The 23,771-nt window shown below is 43.3% G+C and overlaps 1 long non-coding RNA gene and 2 pseudogenes across 2 annotated transcripts in view; 1 reads left to right on the plus strand and 2 right to left on the minus strand.

Moving 5' to 3' along the window:
• LOC145532433 (uncharacterized) overlaps window positions 1–19,280 on the minus strand; it is a 30,397-nt gene extending 11,117 nt beyond the window's left edge. The window contains exons 1-2 of the long non-coding RNA XR_014073233.1: window positions 18,618–19,280; window positions 17,012–17,207 (exon numbers count right to left, since the gene is read on the minus strand). This is a non-coding gene — a long non-coding RNA (uncharacterized LOC145532433). The remainder of the gene's footprint in view (window positions 1–17,011; window positions 17,208–18,617) is intronic.
• Window positions 3,732–11,863, plus strand: LOC145532431 (alpha/beta hydrolase domain-containing protein 17C-like; annotated as a pseudogene). The gene is made up of 2 exons (XR_014073231.1): window positions 3,732–11,317; window positions 11,475–11,863. The product of XR_014073231.1 is annotated as an alpha/beta hydrolase domain-containing protein 17C-like (transcript).
• A 3,176-nt stretch (window positions 19,281–22,456) lies between the features above and the next one.
• On the minus strand, window positions 22,457–23,450 carry LOC145532435 (melanocortin receptor 3-like; annotated as a pseudogene).
• Window positions 23,451–23,771: the final 321 nt, after the last annotated feature.

Here is a 23,771-nt window from a genome sequence, read left to right on the forward strand (position 1 = left end):
CTCTTCCTCAAACAAGATGTAAATTCTATCAGTTCTATGAGAAGAGGCTGAATCCTCAGCCTCCAGATCACTTACTGCCACATACCAGGCCATTAATGTTTAATTTAATAAATGAGTGAATCTGTCTTTACTAAATGCTTTATTTCAAAATAAAAATGATTTAATTCAATCACCTGGCTCTTCTGTTCTAAAGGCCTTTCATTAAAGGCTAATCTCTCTTCTTTGTGTTTAGAAATCCTATCAAAAATTCAATATCCTTCAGAAAATAAGGAAGTGAAAAACTAAAAGAAAACAAAACGAAAAAGCGAAAACCATTGATAGGAGTTTGTCAAAGAGGTTCAGGAACCAACAGAAAGATCTCCCAATGGAGAAAGCTGAAACAATTTGAACAACAAATATATCAAATGTTAGAGACATATTTTCATACACACACACATATGTATATATATTTCTGAATGTATTGTCCCTTCAAAATTCACATTTCAGAACGTTAATGCTCAAGGTGACCATGTCAGAAGTTGGAGCATTTGGAACACTACTAGTTCATGAGGAATTCTCTGTTATGAATGGGATTAATGACCTTGCAAAAGAGAACCCCAAGATCTTCCTAGTTCCTTCTGCCCTGTGAGATTACAATAAGAAGTCTGCAGTCCAAAACAAGGCCCTCATACCATCATGCTGCCATGGTCATAGTGGAATTCAAGCCTCCAGAACTGTGAGCAATAAATTTCTAAGTCACTCAGTCTGTGATATTTTGTCATAGCATCCCAAATAGACCAAGACAGATTACAACCTCATATATAAAATAAATATCTATGACTCCTTATTGATGTAAATAAATAACTGAATACATTAATAAATGGAGGAGAATATGTAAATATCTTTTGTGCAGGAAAGTTCCAAATAATTTGTATAGACAGTTCACTCTAAAGAAGGGGAAACCCAGTTTAACACTGCTCAACTATGGGCTGCGCATGGTGACTTCCTTCCAGAGAGGACAAAATGGAAGAAGGAAAAAAGAGTAACTTTACAGTGGAGAAACCTGACAAATACAAGTGAGCCACTTCTTCAATAACCATAAACCAATATTATTAGGCATAAATTATTTTGTTGATTTGATGAAAATGGAACTTTCCCTGTAAGACCATTTTTCCCAAAATACCCATAACTTCAGTTTAGTTACTGGAAGAGCATCAGAAAAACTGTAATCTAGGGACATACTAAAATATACTAGCATTCATCAAATTTGTCAAAATCATCAAAAGCAAGGAAAGTCAGAGAAGATTCACAACTGAGAGGAGCCTTAGGAGACATGACAAGTAAATGTATGCAGTATCCTGCGTGGGATCTTGGAAAGGACAAGAACTTTGTATAAAACTTAAGGAAGTCTGTCATGCAATGAATGTTTGTGTCCCTCCAAAATTCATCTGTTCAAGTTTAATCTCCGAAGTGGTGATATTTGGAGGTGGGTCTTTGGGAAGAAATCAGGTCATGAGGGTAGAGCCTTTTCCCAGAATGTCACATAGTTGGAATTATGCAGCATGTAGATTTTTGCTTTCAATTATTAGTAGCATTTAAGATTCCTCCACATTTTCTCAGGGCTTGAGAGCTCATTTCATTTTAGTTTTGAACAGTATCTGACTACCTGGATCTAGCAATTTCTTCACCAATTCACCTACTGAAGGTCATTGTGGTTGTTTTCAAGTTTTTGCAAGAATAAATAAAGCTGCTATGAACTTCAGGGAGAATCTTTTCCAGGCCTCTCTCCCAGCTCCTGATACCTCAAATATTCCTTGGGTTGTAGATGGCATTCCCCTGTGTCTTCACACCATCTTCTTTCTGCGAATGACAGCTAAATTAAGCTGTGCCTTAACTCCTGATTCATGCACAAAGTTTTAAATAACAGACTTTTTGTTATCCCCTATATTTATGGTAATACATTATTCAGCAATAGAATATACAAATGCACCAAGTTTGAGAAATCTGTCAGGAGAAATTCCTCCATAGATTTGTTAAATCCTGCCCCAAGGCCACAAATGTGAGGTCTAGTACAAAGGCCACAGAAGTAGAGCCCAGAACCAAGGTAACCTCCGAAGCTGACTGAAATCCTTTGTAACCATTACCAAAATCCTCCTGATAACCACCAGCAGGCTTCCTGACCCAAATTAGGCAAAAATGTTCCCTCAGTAGTCACTCAATAGTGCCCTAACCAATCACCTAGTGTCAACATTCCAGCAGGAATATCTTGTCTTGAGACTATAAAAATTGGCTATTAACCCACAAAAACTGTTGACGCTCCCTGATCTGTCAAGAGGTTGGCCTGCTACACTCACAGTGCCTACATTATCTCTACTTTTTGCTCTTACTAAACTCACTCCCATCTGAAAATCTCTGTGTCTGGAAATTCTTTTCCAGCTGGCACTCAAACTGCCTCAACATTTGGTGGCCCATTCAGGGACTCTTATGGGGCTCTCCCTTGCTCTCTTTTCCTCTCTTATTTCTTTTTCCTTGAACTCTCTGTGAACAGGCAAGTGATTATGGAACCAATTGAGAAACTCTGACCAGGGTTACTCTCTGGCATGTTCCAAAGGCCCCACATCACACTGCACCCCAATAACTGGCACCCAAGTGGATGAGGGTACCTTTCCTCCTTGTCCTTTAAGCTGAGGACCAGACCAATTAAAATTGCATGTGCATGGTGCTGTGCTTCGTTGTTCAGTTGTGTCTAACTCTCTGCAACTTTATGGACTGTAGCCCACCAGGCTTCTCTGTCCATGAGAATTCTCCAGACAAGAATACTGGAGTGGGTTGCCATGTCCTCCTCCAGGGGATCTTCCCAACCCAGGGATTGAACCCAGTTCTCCCACATTGCAGGTGGATTCTTTACCAGCTGAGCCATCAAGTTGTCAGGAACTTAAAAGCCATTAGGGTGACTACCACTTGAAGACTCCCATGACAGGATAAGGGGATTATGGACTGGGCCAGGCTATTAGAGGGTCTGAGAGATAGGGGAATTAGGAGGGGATTCTTTAGAATGTTAGGAGAGTTTTTTCAGGCTTTTGATTATAGCAAAAAGTCCTGGGCCAAAGGGATGATGGAGAGGGAGAAAGGAGGAGGGTTGAGGGGATAGGGTGGCAATAGAAAGATACAGGCATCATGAGTCCCTCAGATCTGGATTCTGACTGAGTGTCATAGGGTTTGAGCATAAGGAATGACAAAAAAAATCAAGTTGGAGGATTGGAGTTGGAGGACCTAGGTAGTAGCTAGGTCTGCTACTAGCAAGAAAACTTCTGTGCAATGTCAGACGCATATTCGTTCAAGCAAACACTGAGCCCACTTCCCTTGGTCACTGCCTTCCAGGCAAGACTACAAGGCAGATTCCTCAGCCTGTCTTCCCTGCTACTTTCACTTTTCCTTCCTCATTCCAAATTTAGCCTAGGAGTTGTTTCTGAGCCATCGCAAAGAGTGCCTTCCACATTTCAGGAAATCACCATACACCAAGTCACATTGGTCTGGGAACCTCTTTTCTGTCCTTTCCTGCCCTAGCCACCAGATGCATTTTCATACTGTTTGTGCCTAGGCTTGTGCCTAGGCTAGTTTGTGCCACTCTCTGTCGTATGCTCAAGCATCACCTCTCACTGTCGGGTGTGACTGTTGGGATTGTTGGCCATTTGTGCCATTAGATGTACAGTGCCTCAGTTGCACACAGAGGGTATATTGGGACAGTTGGGACGTCTGCTGTGGCCAGTGGATGCTCGGTAACCCCATCCTAAGAATGGGCTTAGGTACATCACAAGAACCTCCCTCAGGCTCACCTCAGGCTGTATTCTCAGGAATTGGAAAAAATTTGACCCTGAAAGTCTTAAAAAGAAGAGACTTGCAGTCTTTCACAATGAAACTTGGGAGTTGGTACTAACTGGGGAACCAAGAAAAATGGACTCTTAATAGCACACTAAATTACAACACAATCCTCCAACTTGATTTCTTTTGTCATTCCTTATGCTCAAACCCTATGACACTCAGTCAGAATCCAAACCTGAGGGACTCATGATGCCTGTATCTTTCTATTGCCACCCTATCCCCTCAAACCTCCTTTCTCCCTCTCCATCATCCCTTTGGCCCAGGACTTTTTTCTATAATCAAAAGCCTGAAAAAAACTCTCCTAACATTCTAAAGGATTCCCTTCTAACTCCCCTATCTCTCAGGGAGGTAGTGAGTGAAGTGAAGTCGCTCAGTCATGTCCGACTCTTTGTGACCCCATGGACTGTAACCTACCAGGCTCCTCGGTCCATGGGATTTTCCAGACAAGAGTGCTGGAGCGGGTTGCCATTTCCTTCTCCAGGGGATCTTCCCGACCCTGAGATTGAACCCGGGTCTCCCGCATTGTAGGCAGACGCTTTACCATCTGAGCTAGAAAATGGGAAGGAAACCAAGCTTCGCCAACTTCTGCAAGTTCCCTTATTCCTTCAGATTCTTCTGATCAAACTAAGACCTCAGCTCCTGCAAGGGACAATTTCTGCTGGGACAAAATCTTATCAGTCAGTCTGTCCTTGTCTTCAAAGCCAATTGAACACTTGATCTATATTTTAGCTTTAGAACTATGAATATAAAAAAGGGAGATGAATTGTTTGACACTGGAGGGCCATGACACTCTTCAGACTCAGGAGAAAACTGGTTAAAATGAAATCCTTTTAAAATTGCAAAACCTGTTCTTTTTGCATGTGCAATTAGAAAAAACTGACTTGTTAAATTCTTTTCTTGACTAGGAAATAGCCTGAAATTAACTCATCGTATCCTTGAGCTAGGCAACCCACTCTGCCTGAGACTTCAGCCTTGGGCAAATCGGTAGAACTTCAAGCCAAGAAACAAAAAATAAAAACAAAGGGACATTTTAAATCTCAAGGGGAAAACTAGGTGATATCTGTCTATCTGGATTTATGTATGTCTCAGTGTGTGTCTTTGTCTTTGGATATTATTGCTAAGGTTAATTTGTAGACAAGCTCTAATTTAATTGACCTAAAGAAAAGTAAGCACTTACAAATCAAACAATTCTAAATTCAAGAGAAATTAAATGAATTTCAGGTTGACATGAACTGGGAAATAATCAGTATTAAATTAATACCTGGTATTAATGCTTATTTGTTAATTTAATTAATATAGACATGTCTTAAGGTTCATCAACATTGAGTAATACTTTTATTGTGCTTAGATTTAATGTAGACTAAATATGATCTTATTATATCTGTTACAAATTTGTCAGCAAAGGAAGTAACTCAGTGTGAAGAACTTTTAAAGAAAGAAAATGTAAATGAGCTAAGAACTTTGGGTGATTTTTGTTTACCAATCTACAGAGCGCTGGTATAAAGGACAGTTCATGTTTGCCTAAGGAAAGTAAGATGTATGTTTTTAATAAAGAGGTATAAGAAATGGAGTTACATTTTATTAAGGGAAAAGGAAGTAAGTCTCACAGGTGGCTGTTTCTGAATGGACAAAGTGGTGGATACAGAAAGTGAAAAAAAAAGTTTGTGGACTGTGGACCCTGAGAAAAGTTTTCTAAGACATTGAACTGCCTTTGAAAATTTTTATTGCAAATAACTACTATTTCACTGTGAATATAAGCTTGTAACAGACTGGAATTTGGTTTTCTCTCTTTGTTAAGAGAACAAAATTTTCTTGGAATGTAGCTTTTGATTACAGACTGTATGAATTTCTTTGCCTTTAAGTGATTTCTATTTGTTTTTTAAAATCTTTGGTTAGTTTGGTAAAATAAATATTATTTCATAAGGATCTATGAATACTATGGCACAGGTAAAACTCATTCAGCTTCTACAAATGTTAACTCCTCTTTGTCAGTCTTTTGCTATCCTCATGTCCTTGAAATATGGCCACAGTCTGCTCCTAAATCAGGGAATTTAGAATCAATAAAAAATGGCTGTTATTAAACAGTCAGGGCTATAAGAAATCCAAGAAAGTTGTTTGGCTTTTCCTAGCTTCCTGACAAACTTCATTTTTTTACTTGATGAAATAAAGCCTTTCCTGATTTCAGGATGTTATAAAAGGAAACATGTTAATAATTATTTGTGATACATCAGCAGAGTGGAGGCATTTTTGCCTTTAAGCCATGAAGTTATTCTTTGGAGCTGACACCCATCGGGGAGTTTACTCGGTGCCCTGCTGGGTGGAAAAACCACAGGCTTAGGTTGCAGATAGATCCAGATTCAAATCCTGTCTCCAAGCTACTGTGTGACCCTGGGAAACTTAACCTAAGCTTTCTGAGCCTCAGTTTTCTTAACTACTGAGTGTGAGAAGTAACAACTATCATGCAGAATTATGAGGGTTTGCTGAGATATGTTATTGAGTCCAAGTTCATACCACTCACTGCATGTTGTTCAGTCACTAAGTTGTGTCTGACTCTTTTGTGAACCCATGGACTGCGGCACACCAGGCTCCTCTGTCCTCCACCATCTCCCGGAGTTATCTCAAGTTCCTATCTATTGAGTTGGTGATGCTATCCAACCATCTCATTTCTCATCCTCCCCTGTCTGCATGGCAGGCAAGTAAATTGAGAGATGAGTGTTGGGGCAAGGAATAGCAACTTTATTCAGAAAGCCAGAAGATCGAGGAGAGGGCAGACTCCTGTCCCAAAGAACTATCTTGTCTGAATTAGAATTCAGGCTTCTTTTATACTCAGAGGGGAGGGAGTAAAGTTGGAAGTTTCCTGGTTCCAGTCACCTCCTGTGTGTGTGTGTGTGTTAGTTGCTCAGTTGTCTCCGACTCTTTGCAACCCCGTGGACTGTAGCCTGCCAGGCTCCTCTGTCTGTGGAGTTCTCCAGGCAAGAATACTGGAGTAGGTAGCCATTTGGGCTGTGTTAATTTCTTCCTTCCTGCAGCTATTCACAGGTGGGCCTGGTCAAGATGTTTCTTGTGAGTTAAACAAAGGTATTTTAGCTTAATCCTCATTCCTTCGGAGGCAGGGTTCCCAGAGATGTGCCATTATGCATAATTTAAGCTTATAGACCACGTCCCTTTAATGATTAACTTGTAATAGAATACAAAGTTTCTTCCTGTTACGGGTATTAGACTTAAAGCTTCCAGTCCAGTGCCCCCAGCTTTCCTTTTACCTTTCCCTCTTTTCTTTAAGGTCATCAGCTTTTGCTGAATTCCTAGCCTTTTGCTCTGTTACTGTCTGGTAACAGGAAATGTATGTTATAAAAGCATCTCATTCCTATGCTCCCCAGGGATGGTCAGGCAGAGGAGTTCTGAGTTTTCTCCTGCTGAATAAGAGTCTGCCTTTGTTCTGCTGGTCCTTTATTAATTTCAACAATTTCTGTTGAATGCCTGTTCTGAACCAGGCTCTTTACCAGGCTCTGGGCTACCGTGAGAACAGGGCACCCAGGTTGATTCTTGGAGGTGTGTCAGCTAGGGTTCCTGTTTGCTGGGATGGATATCTTCCATTTCCCCTCGAGATCCATTTTCATTCTCTGTCTGTTCTGAAAGGCTGACCACATCACAGGCTCTCTTGCTGTCTGGCATCTTGTTGGACTCAGCCACTGGCCCACTGGGGAGAGCTCAGAGACAGAGAGATGAGTGAGGTTGGAGGTTTGGATTCTTCTGGACTGCCTCCCACCCCCCAGAAAGCCACAGATCCTTCTAAATTGTCGTTCTCTAACTTCTGCACTTTTAACCATTTGAGCCTCATCGCCTCTTGGATTTAGGGTCTCGAGTTACTGCACCATGCCTTGTGCTTTCCTCACATCTACACTTCTGCATAAAACCTTTTCAAGTACCTCCTATTGATATTTGAGTCATCTTGATTTGAAAGGTCCCTCTGTTTTCTGCTGGAGTCTGACTCAGTTGCAAATAATAAACTTCCACACTGGCTCTGATGTACATTAAGAAAGGAGAATTGCCCACATTCAAAACATTCATTGCATTTCTGTGCTGTAAGAAATTCATGTTGGTGTCTATTGAAGGTTAAATTGTAGTTAAAGGTTTCTCCATGTTGATTACATTGAAAAGGTTTTTTTTCCAGTATAAAATCTCTGATATACCATGAGGTATATAACTTTTTTCTGAAAAAGATTTTCCATGGTGATTACATTCATAAGGCTTCTGCCCTGTATGAATGCTATGACACTCATGAAATGTGACTTCTAGCTCTAGGCTTCTCACTTTGATGGTGTTCACAGGACTTCTCATTCTGGTATGGATCCTTGTTTGGTTAAGAGGTGAGCTACCATTGATTCCTCCCCAACCCCAGATTCATTACTTTCAGAGCAGATGTCTTCGCGGGGAATTCCAAGGTGTAAGATGAAGTTTGAATTTTGACTGGAAGCTCTCACTCAGTGGTTATATTCAGGGTTTTAATCTAACATGAATGAACCAGGACAGAACCATCTTTCATCTTTGTTACAAGCAGATGACTTCATCCATGTATAATTTGCCTCATGATCCACCACATCTAGATTATGATTCAAATTCATTCCAAGTGCATCACATTGGTGCGGGATTTATTTTTTGGAGAAGTAAGTATGGAGGTTAAACCAACAGGTGCATGAGTGTGTGCTCAGTCACTTCAGTTGTGTCTGACTCTTTGCAACCCTATGGACTGTAACTTTCCAGGCTCCTCAGTCCATGGGATTCTCCAGGCAAGAATACTGGAATGGATTACCATGCCTTTCTTCAGGGGATCTTCCCAACCCAGGAATTGAACTTGTGTCTCTTGCATTGCAGGCAGATTCTTTACTGACTGAGCCACCAGGGAAGCCCTTACACCAACATGTTTTCCAACATTCTCACCTTGGTCTGGATTTTCCTGTAAGAGAACATCTCTGGGGTGGAAAGCTCACCTGTTCTATTGTCAGTTTGTCAGGTCATCATCTTTTCAAAAAAAGTCATAAGCTGTTCTTTATGAGTCTTTCAATGTTATGAAGGAATAGACACATCTTCACAAATGTTTTACCATAAGGTGGGCTCCTTAGTTTTGCCATAAGGTGAGCTCTTTATATTACAGAAATCTCACATACAAATCTTTTCCCTCGCAGGTTCTTGGAGGGAACCTGCCAGTTAGCACCTACCTGGCATTTCTCTATCCTTGGTCCATAACTTTCCTCCTTGCTTCAACTTACAGATCACATCTGGTTTGCTGTCTTTTTGTTTGTTTGTTTTTTGGATGAGCTGCTTGACTTGAGGGATGTTAGTTCCCCAACCAGGGATCAAACCTGTGCCCCCTGCATGGAGTTCTAACCACTGGATCGCCAGGAAAGTCCTCGGTTTACTGTGTTGGTGCTCAGTGGAGAGTAGGGTCTGTAAGTCCCCAGCATTGTGTCCCTGTGGTCAGCCATCTGTGCAGTCCCTGCTGCCCCAGGGAAAATTCATGGCCACTTCTGTAAATGTTGCCAATGCCTTCTATTTGGTCCTTTCAAAGTCTTCTTGGGAAAAATCAGAGAAGGGGGATTATTTTGCAATTTATTTATTTTTGCTTATCTTGTAGTTCTTTCTGTGTTAGTTCACATTTCTTATTAATGGCTATGGGCATTTCATAGCATTGATATGTCATAATTTATTCAAGCACTTGCTTGTGGTACCTCAATAACTTCATAATAAAAAACAATCATTTCATAATAAAAATAAGCTGTTAAGGATTTAAAAGTTTAAGCCATTTCAAAAGGAAAAACTAGCATTTGTTTAAAAAAAGAAAATTACCAATCCTCAAAGTCTAAACCATTTAAGAGTAGATTTTGATAAGATGGGCATAACTCTTTAATGGAAAAAACCCAAACTTCTGAAAAGAAAAAGACCAAAGTCTGTCTGAATGTACATTTCTATGACTGGATAATAATTAGATGCTCAGTACACCAAAAAGTTAACTAATGAAATTAAATGGGACAAGATATGATTGTTGCTGTCTGGGGAAAAAAATTCAGGTAATTATACATTCTCCACCCAAACAAAAGGTCAGGCTGTCCTACCCTGTGAAGCCGTCACATGGGCCTTTAGCTTAACATTAAGCCAGAGAAGTTCTACCTTCAGTGTTTTGATCCATTTCAAAAGCTACTCTGAGCACCTGGCACCTTCTTCTGCCACGTCCTGTACACACTATGCAGGGAATGGACCCCAGGAGTGTACAAACCAAAGGAGCAAGTGAGCCCTTTATAAGTAAAGATGCTAAATCTGAAACACATGGTCCTTTTATCACTTGGAATCCGCAGCTTCTGCCTCTTGTCAGGTGCCTGAAAAGCTGTCGGAAGCAAAACTTGCCAACTGAAAGCGTTCTTGGAGATGGGTTTAAGTGAAACTGGTCCTCCGTCCCTGACACCAGTAAAACTGTAGGTGCTCCAGTATCTTCTGGGGGTGATTTAGACTCTTGCTCATCCAAGTAGCTGGGTTGTTGAGCAGTGCACCTGGGACAGAGCATCACATCTCATTTACATGTCTATTCTTTTTGCAGGTTTCCCTTTTTCAATAGCTTTGTTGTTGTTTAGTCACTAAGTCATGTCCGACTATTTGCAACCCCATGGACTGTAGCCCACCAGGCTTCTCTGTCCATGGAATTTCCCAGGCAAGAATACAGGAGTGGATTGCCATTTCCTTCTCCAGGGGATCTTCCCCACCCAGGGATTGAACCCACATCTCTTGCACTGGCAGGCAATTCTTTACTGCTGAGCCACCAGGAAAACCAGTTTTAACAACTTTATCTAGATAAAATTTACATGCCATAAAATTCACCCATTCTAAGTGGGTCACTGAGTTTTAGTCATTTTGCTGAGTTGTGCAGTGAGCTGTTTTTACTTCTAACACTCTGACACCAGATATGTGGGTTTTCGCCCCACACCAGTCAGTTCTCCCAATTACCAGAGACCAATCAGTTCAGTCGCTTAGCCGTGTCAGACTCTTTGCGACCCCATGGACTGCAGCACACCAGGCTTCCCTGTCCATCACCAACTCCCGGAGCTTACTCAAAGTCACATCCGCTGAGTCGGTGATGCTATCCAACCATCTCATCCTCCGTCGTCTCTTTCTCTTCTTGGCCTCAATCTTTCCCCGAATCAGGGTCTTTTCCCATGAGTCAGTTCTTTACCGGCTAGGCTGCATGTTCGTGCGCTGCGCGCCCTCCAGCCGCTACACGCTGCTCTTCTCACACAGCAACGCGGTGGACCTGGGCCAGATGTGCAACTTCTACATCGGTCTGGGCTCGTGCATCAACTGCAACATCTTCTCCTAAGGCCTACTGCTACTACAGCGTCAGCTCCGGCAAGCCCTCCAAGAAGAACCTTTACGCCGACATCGACGCCGAGTCGCAGGCGCTGCGCACCCGGAAAGATCTACATCATTGAAATGCACAAAACTTAGCTGTCTGCCTCCCAGCAACATCTTCTTGCTGTCTGTATCAGCCTGTGATGAGCTAGCTGCAGACGCTAGCTTTTCCTGGTGTGCTCTGGTATCTTAACCATCATTGGAGCACGGATTGCCATGTACGGCGTAAGTCCTGAGAACATCCTTTTGTATGGTCAGAGCATTGGGACCGCCCCCACGGTAAATCTGGCCTCCGGGTACGAGTGTGATTCTCCATTCGCCTCTGATGTCTGGATTGCGTGTGGCTTTTCCTGACACCAGGAAAACGTACTGTTTGACGCCTTCCCCAGCATTGACAAGATCTCCAAAGTCACCTCTCCCACATTAGTTATTCACGGCACAGAGGACGAGGTCATTGACTTCTCCCACGGCCTGGCCATGTACGAGCTCTGTCCCCAGGCCGTGGAGCCGCCCAGGGTCGAACAGGCCGGGCATAATGACATAGAGCTTTACGCACAATACCTAGGGAGACTAAAACTTCATTTCTCACAAACTTCCCAATTCCTGAAGACACGACTGGATCTTACCTCACTGTCTGTGAGCACGAGTCCTCTGTGTTACACATGCTTTCACTGGACGGCGGTCATGGTGTGATCACCACAAGGAAGCACCTAGCTTTCCGGGCATCCTCATCAGACAGCCGAGGCCTTCTCCGTCTTTCCTATCCAGAGATCCTACAGACTCACACGTCATGTTAAACGGAATAGTTGTGACTTCCAGCTTCATTGCCTTGCAGGGCGGGAATGAGAGTTGAGTGGGGGAACCACTTTCTCATGCTGTAGAAAAGGATGCTCACACCCCTTTCTCCACCTTTCCCTTCACGTAGGATTCATTTATGCAGGACTCAACCTCTCTGCACCCGTGTTCTCAGTATTTGACCTGCAGCTCTCTTTCAGCCACTGGATTCATGAGTTCAGTCCATTCGTGAAGCTGTGATTAGTTTAACTGGAAAACATTGTGATGAAAATTCCTTCTTTCATTTTTATTAACATGCCTATCTTTTCCCCCAAACAAATCAATTAAAGGGTAATTTACTGGAACTATGGTGATTGGCTTCATCAACTGGAACCATATAAATATAACTGGAATATTCTTAAACAAAATGAAACTTTTTTTAAGTATAAATTTATTACACTAGTCCACAGAGTTTTAATATTTTGATTGTCTGGTTGGTCTAACAAAGAACCTAGCCAACTTTCCTGTTTGTAGGCTTTTTTAGAGTACTGTACATACTTGCAATCACATTGTGAATAGATTCCTATTGAGTAATTTTCTTCTGTCAGGCCACAGCAATAAACTGAAGATTCCTTGTTTGTAATGTAAGTGATTGAATACATTTTGTTAATATGTTTTTATTCCTATGTTTTGCTATTAAAATTTTTTATAACATTTCCAAGACAAAAAAATGACAAGTTTATGCTTTGAAAAATTTATGTAATTAAAATTTCACAAAACTAGTATTTTTACTTTAGGAGTTTTGACACTGGGGTTGCACCAACAGCATCAGAAATGTAAGATGCTTAAAACTGTTATACTACTTCTGTTGGCTGGGGCTTTGGGTTTGAGAGTTCTTCGGTTTTATTAAAAAAACTTTTTTTTTTCCAGATTTGAAAGCCTTAAATGTACTGTAAGCCTCTGATTGTTGTACAGCTAGGTTACGGTTGACTGCCAGTTTGTGTAGTGTTGCCTGGATGCAGCACAGTGGTTGGTCATGGAATAAAGGATGCATGAATCTAAAAAAAAGTTTTGTAGGAGTTTGTGCAGACCCCACAGATGCCAGAGCTCAGTCCCACAGACAGTCCTCACGTCAGACGCCAGTCTCAACTCTCAGATTGTCACCTGTACTTCTCACTGACAAGCTATACATTGGGGCTTCCTGCAACATCCCCCTCCTCAGGTGTGATAACTCACTAGAGGGATTCAGAAAATACTTACTCTGACTGGTTTATGGTAAAGGGTACAACTCAGGAGCAATCACGTGGGCATAGGGGCAAGGTATGCAGGAGGGGCGCTGAGTTCCCAGCCTCTCTCTGGGTATGTTGCTCTCTCAACAACTTGGTGTTTTCACCTGTCTGGAAGCTCCCTGAGCCTTGACGTTTGGGGTTTTATGGAGCATCCATGACATAGTTCTGATTGAGTAAATCATTAGCCAGTGGTGATTAACTGTTAGCTCTTCTCTCCTCTCTGGAGGTCAGCACAACCCTCTAGTCGTGCTTACTAGCCTCCTTCCTAAAGCCATCTAGCGGCCCCCAACATGAGTCATTTGGCTACTAGCCTCCTTCCTTAAGCCATCTAGACCACTCATCACCCCAGAGACTCCAAGGATTTTAGGAGTCATGTCCCAGGAACCAGGGACAAAGACCAAATATTGATTTCTTATATCATGTCCAATAACACCACAATCCAGTGTTAGGGTATTTCTATCACCCCAGTAAGATCTCTTGTGTCTTTTATAGTTAATCCTCATCCCTAGCTCCAGCTCCAGGTAACCATGGATCTACTTTCTGTCTCTATGAATTTGCCTTTTCTAGATATTTTTGTATTAATGGAGTAATACAAAATCTCATCTTTTGTGTCTGGCTTCTTTCACTTGGCATACTATTTTTGAGGTCGTCCATGTTATAAATGTAGTTCATCCCTTTTTATGGCTAATATTTCATTGTACGAATGTGCCACATTTTTGTTTATCCCTCTATCAGTTGATGGACATTTGGGTTTTTCCATTTTTATTGTTGTTATTCAGTCGTCCAGTCGTGTCCAACTCTTTGTGACCCTTTGGACTGCAGCAAGCCAGGCCTCTCTGTCCCTCACCATCTCTGAAAGTTTGCCCAAGTTCATGTCCATTGCATCAGTGATGCCATCCAGCCACCTCATCCTCTGATGCCCTCTTCTCCTTCTGCCCTTGATCTTTCCCAGCATCAGGGACTTATCCAATGAATCAGCTGTTTGAACCATATGGTCAAAATACTGGAGTTTCAGGTTCAGCATCAGTCCTTCCAGAGAGTATTCATGGTTGACTGAATCCAGAGATTGACTGGTTTGATCTCCTTGCTGTCCAAGGGACTCTCCAGCACCACAGTTTGAAGGCATCAGTTCTTTGGCACTCTGCCTTCTTTATGGTCCAGCTTTCACAACCGTACATGACCACTGGGAAGACCATAGCCTTGACTATACGGACTTTTGTCAGCAGAGTAATGTCACTGCTCTTCAACACACTGTCTAGTTGTTATCTCTTTCCTGCCAAGAGGCAAATGTCTTCTGATTTCATGACTACAGTCACCATCTGCAGTGATTTTAGAGCCCGAGAAGAGGAAATCTGTCACTACTTCTACTTTCCCCCCCTCTATTTGCCATGAAGTAATGGGACTGGATGCCATGATATTAGGTTTTTTTTAATATTTAGTTTTAAGCCAGCTCTTTCACTTTCTTCCTTCACCCTCATCAAGAGGCTCTTTAGTTCCTCTTCACTTCCTGCCATTAGAGCGATATCATACACATATCTGAGGTTGTTGATGTTTCTCCTGCAATACCTTGATTCCAGCTTATAACTCATTCAGCCCAGCATTTCTCATGATGTACTCAGCATACAGATTAAACAAACAGGGTGACAACAGATAGCCCTGTTACACTCCTTTCTCAATCTTGAAGCAATCAGTTGTTCCATACAGGGTTCTAATTGTTTCTTTTCCAATTTGGGGCTACACCAAACAATGCTGCTAGAATATTTGCATGAATAACATTTATTTTTAATAATAATAATCTGTACAGAGGAGAAAAGTTTCGAAATGAAAGTGATATTTAGGTCATGATTCTTTGATTTTTTTTAAATTATTTTAATTGGAGAATGATTACTTTACAATATTGTGACAGTTTTTGCAATATATCAGCATGCATCGGCCACAGGTATATATGTGTCCCCACCATCCTGAACCCCCCTCTCACCTCCCTCCCTACCCTATCCCTCTAGGTTGTCCCGAGTGCCGACTTTGGGTGCTCTGCTTCATGCATCAGTTCATACTACTGTTTTTAAGTGCTAAGATGCTATTTACATATATTTCTGTCTGATTCATAGCACTTATCCATTTGGTTAGTTCTTAGGAGGACCATGGCCCAGAAAATTCAAAGCTGCCCCCTCTTGGTATTGTGAAACTAAGGACAAGACTAGGGATAAGAGACAAGCAATTCAGCAAACTAGCTTATGCAAGCCCTGAATGTTAGAAGCAAAGGACTAGAAAAAGCAAACTGTAGGTTGGCCTGATACAAAATGAAGTCCCTTTTCTTGCATGTATATTTGTGTTTTTGCATAAGGTCTTTTAAGCGTATTTCAGAAGTTTAGAATGAATGTGTTCAGAGTCACTTGAAAATGTGTTGTTGTTGTTTAGTCACTAAGTCATGTCAGACTCTTTTGTGATCCCATGGACTGTAGCCCACCAGGCTCCTCTGCCCATGGGATTTCCCAGGCAAGAATACTGGAGAAGGGCCATTTCCTTCTCCAGGGGACCTTCCTGACCCAGGGATTGAACCTGCGTCTCCTATATTGCAAGTGGATTCTTTACCACTGAGCTACCTGGGAATGGCAACCAACTCCAGTATTCTTGCCTGGAGAACCCCATAGACAGAGGAGCCTAGTGGGCTACAGTCTATGGGGTCACAAAGAGTTGGACATGACTGAGTGACTAAACAGGCAGGCATTTAGGCACCTGGGAAGCCCAGAAATGTGTTGCGTTACCTAGAAATTATCAAGTATATATATTTTTTAAATATTTATTTATTTGGCTATGCTGGGTTTTAGGTGTGACATGCAGGAACTTCATTTGCAGCATGGGAACTCTTAGCTGCAGGATGTGGGATCCAGTTCCTTGACCAGGGTTTGAACCCAAGATTCCTACAATGGGAGCATGGAGCCCCAGCCACTGGACCACCGGGGAAATCCCTATCAAGTGTGTCTTAAGGGAAGGACAAGAATCCAGGTAACTGGCAAGAATGAGTGGATTCTGCAAATCAAGCCTACAAAAGTACGGGGACAGGGCTGGAGGGTGAGTGGGGAGTGGACAGTGCCTAATTTTGGAAACAGCACTCAGGTGTCTGGTGTGGGACCTCCTCCCACACTCTCACCCCCTCACAGCTGATGGCCCTGTCCCAGCTCCCAGGTGGGAGTTTCATCCAGCCCTGAGCACGTGCACTTGCCACAGTGATTGGCTTAGAGATGGGGGTGGGCCTATAATTTAATTTAGCTGGTCTGAAGTTTTTCTCTTTTGGGTGGTGGGGCATGGATAGGGAGAGGATTGGGACAGAGAAGCTGGTTTTCTACTGGAGCCAGTGATCTGATAGAAGTCTGGTGCTATTGGGTCCACACTGTGGAAGAAAAAAAAAAAGCTGCCCAAGAAAGAAGCCAAAGGAGAGAAAATTAGTCTCATGAGACAGAGATTTCTGATGGCACCTCTTCAGTCCCCGGATGTAGGAGGGCCCAAATATTAATAAATTTTTCCCTCTTTTTTTAAATAAGCCAGTTAGAGATGGGTCTTTGTTGTTGGCAATTCAAACAGTCTTGACTCTCCTCTTGCTTGGAATACATCGAGGTCATCAGAATTAGATTTAAAAACACGAGAGTAACAAGATGTCTCTTGTTCCTAAGAGAGGTTAAGCAGATTCTTACCTGTTCAAGTGTTTCTGGCTGAGTCTTTCAATGCAGGGAGAGGTTTGTTTGCCTTTTCCCTGGATCTTTGCTTCCTTCTCTCTTCCTCTGCTGGGGAGGTGATCTGAGGTTGGGATGGAAGTCCGAGCAATTTAAAATCTACTTGGTGAAGAGTTCCTTACTCACTCAGGGAAGTTGATAAGAACAAGACCTACTCCTGTGACACAGATGAGAAAACCGAGGCTCGGGATGGCGAAATGATTAGGTCAAGGAGACACACACTGAAAAGATGAACCTGCCCAGGGCTATCTGTTTCTTTCCCTGCCGTCTCTCACTTTGAAAAGAGATCCAGACCTTGCTTGTCCAGGGCAGTCTCTTCACCTGTCCCCTAGGCTTCCTGAGGATGTGGCCTCCCCTGCCCCTGGCATACAGTACCTGGTCTACATTAAACACTAGACAGATACTTGTGATGACAGAAGACTGAGGAAGTGAGATGTGAAGAATAAAAGGTAGACTTTGAAGTGAGTACCTATTTTATGTGCCGAGTGGGATACTTGAAGCCTAACATCTTTTTTTAAATTAATTTTATTTATTTATTGTGGGTTGTGCTGCATGGTCTGCATCTAGCTGCCCATCATCCACTGACAAAGGCACATCTTTCCCTCCAGGTGAGGCTGCCCAGAAAACTCAGACTGTGTTAGCATCCTTGCATTCTCTAGTTATGGAATCAGACCAGAAGTGCTCAATCTGGGTTCCTCTAAAGATCAAGGGGTCAAGGAGGGGGTGAACAACACACAGCACTGCAAATGTTGATTTCGTTGTCTAGATTTCTGCTTCTTTTCATACCCTAATTAGAAACATTTCCCAGGAGTTCTGCTTGCCTTATCCTCAGTAGAACAGGAAGGCAAATAGCAAGTTCCCTTGAATCATCTCCTCTAGTGGTTTTTGTTTTCACTTCTAGCTAATTCTTTTTGTACATCGCATCTTATACGTAAACTCAATATGTAAGTCAGATCACGGAGAATCTGTCTCCCTGAGCCTGGAGCCCTTCTCTCTTCTCAGTCCCTGCCCCTCTTTTCTCCCCTTTCCCCACCTGCCTCCCGCTCTGTTCCAAGCCACCCCCATGGGCCTCTGTATTTGTCACCATGATATTGTTTACAAATGACAGTAGCTCCTAACAGAAAGTCCAGACATAGGACTAGCTTCAGGCACAGCTGGAGGCAGGTACTCAAATGAGAACAGCTGGCATCCTGTCTCTTTCCTCTGCCTCCTGCTTTCTTTGATGGTGGCTTCATCCTCAGATACCACTCCTGCAGCCCCGTGCAACTTGGTACCCAGTGGTCCACGGGAAGGGGGACTGCTCGTTCTCAGTAGTTCAAGTTCTGAGAGTCTCCCCGGGCTGCCTTGGGTCACATGTGGCAGCTGTTCCCCGGACGTTGAGGACTCATGGACCAGGCATCTCCCTGTGGCTGATGTTGAGTGGGGTCTGAGTCACCTGATTCACAGTCCTGAGGCAGCAGTCACCTGAGACCACCATGGACAGGGGCAAAGCTGAAAACCTCCCATCACGTCCAGTTCTGCCAGCTGCAGAGATGCGTGTGAAGCCCAGAGACAGTGACAGACTTACTCATGGCCACACCAGCCTAGAGACACGCCGGGTCCCAGGCACTCCTGAATTCCAGCTCAGCTTCCTCTGTTGACACCCCCAGTGGTTTCAGAGAGGGGCAAACCATTTTATTTCCTGCTAAACAGAGTTATTCAAAGCACCTCTTGTGGCATCCATCCTAAGGGACCATCAGTGACATTGCTCTTCTGTTCCCTCTGATGATGCATGAAAGTGCCAACCTTTTAAAATCCAGCACATGTCACCACATGAATAGAATAAACACAGGGAAGGATTCTTTCTCTCCTGCAATTAGAAACCAAGAAAGAATCTTCCTTTCTTCTTTGTTTCTCAGTATCTATTTTTCAGGTCAGACCTGCGCTCTATATAACATTCAGGGAAATGAGCCAATTATCCAGGTATTTCACAGGAGATGCATTTCTTTGGCTTGAGCAACTCACATCGTTAGCTGCTTCCCACTTCCACTCAACTGCTGGCTCTGGGGGTAAAAATGCTTTCTGTGTCACCTGATGAAAAGATGGCAAAAAGGAGAATATGTAAAGATTTATATATATATTCATTATTAATACTTCCATTAGAAAGTACACAAGTTCTCTATTGGGTCTGAGAGCTGCTTGAGTCCCTTCAAACCTGAAGAGCATCGCCACAGGCCACATGCTTCATCACACAATGGGTACCTGGGCAACCCATGGACCTAGGAGCCTGACTGTGGGCTGAGTTCCATCTCTGCTCCTCGAATTCTGAGTAGCTTGAGTCTGGATGATTAACCTCCTCTATGATCCTATTAATAAGTTTCTTTTTCTACAGGACAAGATTTTTTAATAGTGCTTATTACCTCATAGGGTTTTCATGAGAATTCAATGAGTTAATATACCTAGGTGCTTAGTCCAATGTCTGGCACATAATAATATCAGGTAATGCATTTTATTATTATTGTCACTTACTTATTTGACTCTCACTGAAGTGTTCTTATGTGAGAAAGGTTGAGTTCTTCATTTGAAGGGTTTGCTTGTTTTCTGCATTTTGTCAACTGTTTCTTTCCAGTTTCTGGATTTATATCGGTTCTGGGATGTTGTTGTTGTTGTTCTTTGGTTGCTAAGTCATGGGACTTAGCCTTACTTCCTGTAAGGAACTTAGCCCAATTCCTGGCATGTGGTCAGCTCTCCAGGCAGATGCGTATTTTTGGCTGTGCGCTGTGCTCATGTATAAGTGCTCTGTGTCCCTGCTATTTAAAAGGAGGTCCCCAGACCAGTAGCCATATCCTATGGGAGCTTGTCAGAGTCAGAAATTCAGAATCTGAGAGAATAACATTGACATATATACACTATCATATGTACAATAGCTAGTGGGAAGCTGCTATATAGCACAAGGAGCTCAGTTTGACCTGGAGGGGTGGGATGGTAGGGGATGGGAGGGAGGCTCAAGAGGGAAGATATAAATATACTTATATCTGATTCACATTGTTGTACAGCAGAAACTAACACAACATCGGGTAGTAATTATACTCCAATTAAAAATAAAGGATAAAAAAAGAAATTCGGAATCTCAGGCTCCACTCCCAAATCGTTGAATTAGCTTTAGCACTTGAACAAGATCCAGGGTAATTCCAGCAGGCATTTCTGTTTAGAAGCACTGCTCTCAGCTAAAACATACATAGAAAGGGCAGCTGGGTCTGTTTTGATTATGGAAAGCTGTTGGCAGCATCATGTTGGTGGAAAAAGACATCAGCACCAGGGCACAAAATATACAGTGACCCTGACTTAGCTGGGCATTTTGGGGCAGTCACATAACCCCTCTGGGATGAAGTTTCTTCATCTGTGAGATGACTCACCTATGTTGGAGATTTTAAGGTGAAAACTAATATAAAGGAGTGCAAAGTATGTTATTTTTATCTTGTTTACAAAGAAAAAAGACATCATAATCCCTATGGCTGTCAACACCATTTTCAAAGAATTCAATTCCCCATTTTCCACGTTAATTTGCTGAGTGGCAAAGACCTATTGTTTGGTGTCTCGGTTACAGAGTGACAGTGGCCCAGGAATTTCAGCCTGGTATGTTTGGAAACTAAATGGGAGAGTTTTGTAGTTTGGCTGAAAAGCATTACCCTAGAAAAGACCAGCAGTGTGGTCAATGGGGATGTTTACACCATTGACAAAATAGTCATGGAATTGCAATGTCACATGCGATGGCCACAGCAGAAGCCAGTAGGATGCTTCCGGGTGGTGTGGTTCAATGTGACACACGTTTATCAGACACAAAAGCCTTTAATTATTGCCAAACATCACAACCAAAGTGAGAAACAAATCATATTGTTCACATTAGCACAGATAAAATACAAAAAACCCCAAAACATTACAGCACAAGAAAAATATACAGTCGTATACTGAAGACACAGCATAATGTAAGAATCCATGGGAGAGGGGAATGTGGGGACATCCAGAAAGTACAGTCCAAAGTCCCGTGGGGTGGAAGGGGGTCTGATGGATGCATGCAGCACACAGCTTTGGACGGCGTTCATCAGGAAAGCTTGCCCTGAGTTCACAGGGGTGAATCACTTTACTTGATACAGTATAGACCTTGATAACAGGGTCACCCAACTTTAACACCGTGTCGAACAAAAGGAACTGTGAATTAGAAACCATCCTCCTTCATAGATCACATCAAATAGAAAACCTGTGATAGAGACGCAGGTCTTAAGAACAAAACAGCTTCCAAGAAAACCACAGGCAGCCAAGAGTCTAACACCCTGAAACCACAGTCCAGCAGTTTCTTGAAACACATGTCCTCCCACTCATGATTCCCTCTCTTGTTTTAAAGACAGAAAAGGAATCATAGGAAAAAATGCCTTAAAATAGCAAGATATCAAAATACTTTGTACACGGGTATGTTCTGATTCTCCAAAGCACTTTATTTCTTTTTCACTAGAGTCTTGCAAGCTGCCCTGTGTTGAATGCTTACAACCCAACAACAACAAAAACAATAACAATAACACAAAAATAGAAGTGGGTTCCATTCCCATGCTATTTTGGTGGTGGGGGGGGATGGAGTCAAGAAGAGGGGCAAACAGCATTGTATAACTTCTTCCACAAAGAGGTTGCTGTTTTTAGGAAGTTGTTTTACTGTAAATAGAGTAATAGATGAGAAACTCAGTCTCTTATGAGATGAGGGCAAAGCCATTTGAGCAGCCGGCAGCTAGGTGTTGGTAGCTGTAACAGGTTTGCTTGAGGGAGATTCCAGCCGCCCTTACTGTTACTGCAAATCCTTCAGTCTGTCTGACCTGAAGCATGAAAGAGTGAGTGGGAAGCATCACAGACTCTGAGTGCGTGAAAATGAATGCAGACAGCACCCGAGCGGCCCCCACAGGTCCTTCCCCCAACCAGTGACTATTCGAAAAATCAGAGTTTGTGACTTACCCATGGCTAAGCTAGTAAAGAATCTGCCTGAAATGCAGGAGACACAGGAGACATGGGTTTGATCCCTGGGTCAGGAAGATCCCCTGGAGGAGGAAATGGAAACCCACTCTAGTATTCTTGCCTGGAAAATCCCATGGACAGAGAAGCCAGGCAGGCTATAGTCCACAGGGTCACAAAAGAGGCAGACACGACTGAAGCAACTTAACACAATCACACAGCAGGTGGGCATCCTTTCAGAGAGCCTGTTATACCAATTTTTCCCTTTCAAAAGGCTCTCTGCAAGCTTAAAAACAAAAGACACATAGGATCATGGCTAATAACACATTTTTTTATGTCTTTTAAGTAGTTTTCTCCCTTCTTGCTAAACACCTGGGCTGGCTGGAGAGTCGAAGGTGACCAGACTGAGTAACCTTCCCATGGCCCCACGTCTTATCCCACGTTCATACTGTCGCAGCTACAGAGAATCTCCTTGAAGGTATTGCACAGCTTCAGGCTCCGGAAAGCATAGATCAGTGGGTTGATGATGGAGGTGCACATGATGAGGACCAGGTGGGTGTTGAAGTGGGCAGTGTAGCAGACACAGTGGGGTTGGTGGGGCAGGTTATGATGAGGACAAGGTGGAGGAAGAAGGAGGCCCAGCAGAAGATGGAGACCCCCAGCAGGATGGAGATGGTGACCACCCCCTTCATGCATGAGTGCTGCTGGCCAATGGGCCACCCCATCGGCGGGCAGCAGTGCAGCGATGTGCTCGATGTGAAGCAGGGTGAAGAGGAGAATGTGCACGTAGACGGTACCCATGAGCAGTAGCGTGGCAAGAAACATGGTGACCAGGCACACGATGACCATCTTGCTCTTGAAGCAGACGATGAACACCACACTGCAGACCCTGCAGCCCAGCCAGATGGCCACGATCAGGGCCAGCGCCTTCCACACGGTCGTGACGCTCTGGTAGCAGAGTATGTAGAAGATGGTGACGTACCTGTTGACTGCAATGGCCAGGAGGTTGCAGATGGGAACCACCAGGGAGATGCAGATCATGGAGTCAAAGACATTGTCCATGTGCTGGATGAACTGGTCCTCGAAGGCCAAGTAGTTGCTGTTGACCAGAGGGATCATGAGAGTCTCCAGGGCATTGGATATGCTCACCAGCATGTCAGCCACGGCCAGGCTGAAGAGGAAGATGTACATGGGGGAGTGCAGGTTGCCATTCCTGACCACAGCCAGGATGACCAGGATGTTTTCCAGAAGGCTGATGATGCCCAGGGCCAGGAAGGCCTCGGGCTTGATGAAGACCTATTCATCTTCATGAAGTTGCTGCTGCTCGATTGCTGAAGTAAGGGGCTGCAAGATGCTCTGAGCTGGTAGGCAGCGATGGTTGAGCAGAGTGCAGATAGCACGAAGCAGTCATTGCTCACAGATGGCTGGCTGATCGGAGCAGGGGCTCCAGCAGGGTCCCGAGGTCCCAGTTGCTGCTAATTCCAGGGGGAAAAAAAATTCCTTCCATATCCTTCTCTTAGATGCTTTTTCAGTGCACTCTTAGATTTTGTTCTTCCCCAGAATAAAATGATGGAAAGAGGGAGAGAGAGAATGAAACAGAGAGGAAAAAGTCAGCTTGGAGACATACAGAATACTTTGCTCTGCTTCTCCAGGATGAGCAGTTTTAATAGAAACTCTTCTCTCTCTCTCTCCCTTCTTACCTTCCTTCCATCTCTCTCTCTTTTCCCCTCTCACATCCCCATCTGGG

This window comes from Giraffa tippelskirchi, chromosome 13, assembly GCF_054371585.1.
Source record: "Giraffa tippelskirchi isolate mGirTip1 chromosome 13, T2T-mGirTip1v1.2.pri, whole genome shotgun sequence".
Lineage (NCBI taxonomy): Eukaryota > Metazoa > Chordata > Mammalia > Artiodactyla > Giraffidae > Giraffa > Giraffa tippelskirchi.